This window comes from Solanum stenotomum, chromosome 4, assembly GCF_019186545.1.
Source record: "Solanum stenotomum isolate F172 chromosome 4, ASM1918654v1, whole genome shotgun sequence".
NCBI lineage: Eukaryota > Viridiplantae > Streptophyta > Magnoliopsida > Solanales > Solanaceae > Solanum > Solanum stenotomum.
The window spans coordinates 58,106,753-58,110,620 of NC_064285.1; positions in this window are offsets into that span (position 1 = coordinate 58,106,753).

Here is a 3,868-nt window from a genome sequence, read left to right on the forward strand (position 1 = left end):
GCAGTTATCATGTTGTATTTACACTTTTTATCTGCATTAGTAGTTTCAATTCAGTTGCTTTACTTGTAAATGATTATTGTACTTGTATGGCTGGGTTAGTTTTTGGCTCCTAGTTTTATACTAGAAGAGCTTGTGAATCCTGTGATACACCTGTACCAAGTGAAATATCCTTAAGGATAGTGTCTTTCGCAGAATCAGGTCATCTAAATGATAACGTCAATTAACCAACCATCCACAACAAGTGCAGAGGAATGTATGTAGTAAATAACCAATAAGTTCAACAAGCCTAATGTTTTCGACACTAGAATTTAAGCAAACTAATACTAAATTTTGAACCTATAAATTCAAAAATGTGGTGTTCAATGATAAGAACCTAAACGTTGAATCCATCAAACTCAAACAGATTAATAAACATTACACATTGATAGTGTAAAATTTTTGTACACTACAAGTGTATATAACTTAAATCCTACTATAGTATATATTCTTCTAAAAAGTTATTAGGGTAACTAATCATACCGAGAGCCATATTTTCCCCCAAGAAGGAATTGCAGTAACGCTACCATGATCAAGAATCCATTTCCTTGCTCTAGCACATGCGTTGCTTTTGCCACCATCTGGTCCTTCTCCAAGGATCCTCATGCAAATGTAACTCAGAGCTGTACAAAACATTGTACTGTGACCTTCTATATGCAACCCCCATCCACCATCTTCATTCTGAATAATACAGAATACCATCAGTAATTCAGAGCTTTTATTTGCACTAATAGAGTCTATTGTCTAAAGTAAAAGAAAAATGGATAAATACCTACGTAGCCCCTCAAACTTAGCACGTTTAGTTGCAGCTATCTATTTAAAACTTTGATAAAAAAAAATTGTAATCATTGTGAATTTCATAGTGTTTTCTTTGGTTGATATTTTAGTTGATGGATGAGATTTACGACCGGTAATTTGTAGTTGAATTTGACACTTGAACTTTAGAGATTATTAACCAGTGAAAGCAAAATAGATCCTCAAGATATGTTTTCAGATACCACTATACAATTACAACCTGTTTTTGCTCAATGGATACAAAACACAATATGCATTTTAACTTGGCATGACACTTAAATTTGTATAAAATCAAACAAGTAGACACACACATCCTACGTGACATAATACATGTAGGATGCCACACATTAGTTCAGGTGTATGTCATGCGAATTGCCACGTAGAATATGTGTACTTATTCAACTTTATACAAATTTAACTACATACTCGCACACATCCAAAGTTGGAGGGCACTAAGGTCAGCTAAAACCAAGCTAAAAGAGCACGTTTATGTATTATGCAAATAAGTTTAACATAAAATTCTAAGAATTTGAAAAGAAAAAAAAAAGTCATTGTGGCATTAAATCATATACCTGGTGACAGTATATATACCGAAGAATTTCCTTTTGATGTTCAGCTGGGAATATAGTATTAAGATGCCCAGTGATATACATACACATAACCTGAAACAATTTTGGCTTTAGTCCATCCATTTTGTCAAAAAGAATTTTACAAATCCAAATGAAAAAAACTTACGAGAGGTGGAAGGAAGAAGAGAGGACCGGCATTTTCTGCAGGCCAATGTCCATCAGTAGCCTGTAAAGCTGAGAAGAAATGGACAGCTCTACGCAATGCAATTGTAGCAATTTCATGGCTAATTTCTTCTCCTTCTTCTACTTTTACTGCTCCAATTCTCTGTTTGAAATTCTTCTCTCTCAGAAACTGCACAAATATTATTCCGTTGTTTAAAAAAGAATAACATGTTGGTTTAAAAAAAAATGACATGATATCATATTAATTTAGGATCGGATCATTAAATTTTTTTATTTATTTTCTTAAATTTCGAATCAAGTCAAATTAATTATTTTATTTTTTTAAAAAAGAGTTATATTATCATTTCCCAGCTGAAATATTATCATCACATAAGAAATGGGAACAATTGAAATCCATAATTGAGGTATGATACTTAAACTATTGGATATGTTGCAATAAATTGAACATATACATCATGAAAAAATATAACTGTTATGGTAGTTCTATAATAAGTATTCTTTAGAAGTAGTCAAAGAAAAATCTATAAGTATATATAAGGGTTTTGTTGTATCAGGAAAAAAAATACTTATATTTTTTTTAATATGTATATGGGCAATATTTCTGTAAGAAAAGTTATACATTTCTTTTTCTAATATAAATGCATACAGGTTAGATATGACATTCAAAAAATTAGACTTTGGAATACTTTATGGGTATATTTTAACTTTCCACTCAGTTAAAATTTTATAACATATATAAGAGTTAAGACACTCAATCTAGGTCTCGACTATATGTAAATCAATTTATTTTCCTTTTGTTTTCTTTCTCTTTTTTGAAATTCATATTAGTTGTGTTCGTTGTCATGATTTTTCACGAAATATGTGATAATACAAACTTATGGGTGTTTTAAATAATTTTTTATAACTTATGAATATAAATCATTTTTTTAAATCAAATATTTCTTCCAAAACCTATGGTCTAACACATGGTAAAACTTCAACAAAAAATGACTTGCCAAAAATATTTGAAAATTATGGTCAAACGCTAGCTTACTATCACAAGACTCAAAAATCTATCTTGCAATAAAGAAAAAGAGAGAAAAAAATAAAGTTAGTTATTGACCTGCATTCTCCAAAGAAGATCACTATTGGGCTTAACTTTGAAACGATTGTTCCAAAAATGTTGACGGGCCTCTTCGATCTCGGCATGTTCTTCTATCGTTCCAGCGTTTGGGTCGAACTCCCATGTTTGTCGTCCAACATAGTTATTTGTACTGTACATGTATGGACCATCTTGTCCTTTTGCAATCTTCAACTTCCACATTCTTAAATTCTTCTTTATTCACGAGGCTTACAATTTAGTGATATTAATAAGGATCTCATATAATATATTATATAATATAGGTGTGAGTTCAAACTATCAAAGGGCTGAAGCTACAAAATTACGATCGATGATCAGTTGAACATCCTTCGTCCTGGATTATACAGTATATGCACATAAAAGTCGGAATCTTTAGTTAATGAATTTCATATCACTTTCTTTTCTTCTACTTATTGTATTCTTGATAAATTATTCATAAATATAGTACTCTTTTATCTCAATGTATATTTTAAATTTTAAGAGTCAAACAGTTTAAATTTAGCCAAAATTTCAAACATAAAATCTTTAAGTTTTTTTGAAATAACATATTTGGAAACTATGTAAAAAGTACTATAAATCACAAAAATTGAATATCTAAGATATATGAAAAAATTATGATCAATTTTTTTTAATTTAAATTTTAAAAGTTAAAATAGAAAAAGTAACAGATTCTTTTTAATACAAATAAAAATTTTGAGTAAAGATTATTAAATTTTATCCTGCATGTAGATTGAAATTATTTTTCATATTTCTCACTTTTTCATCAAATCATCAAAAGGATGACAGGATAGATGCTCTAAAGGTCTCAATAAAATTTCATGCAAAGTAAAGATAAAGTGATCACAAAATATTATCTTTTTTTAATTAAAAAAATAACACATAGAGAGATAGAAAACTCACCAACTTCGGTAGACTGAAAAAGAACAAATTATAATGGAATTGGAAAAAAAAGATTGAAAAAGAAGAAATTATAATGGAATTGAAAAAAAAAGAGTTATATGTTCAACTATTAATACTCTCTTATATAGAAAAAAAAAACAAAAAATGTCCACAGTTGGGAGCTTCAACTGTATTATTAATGGCAAAGTAAAAAAAATTATTAATATTTTGGGTCCGTGCTCAGCATAGGTATTATCCTCACTAAATATATAATAAAGTAATTAGT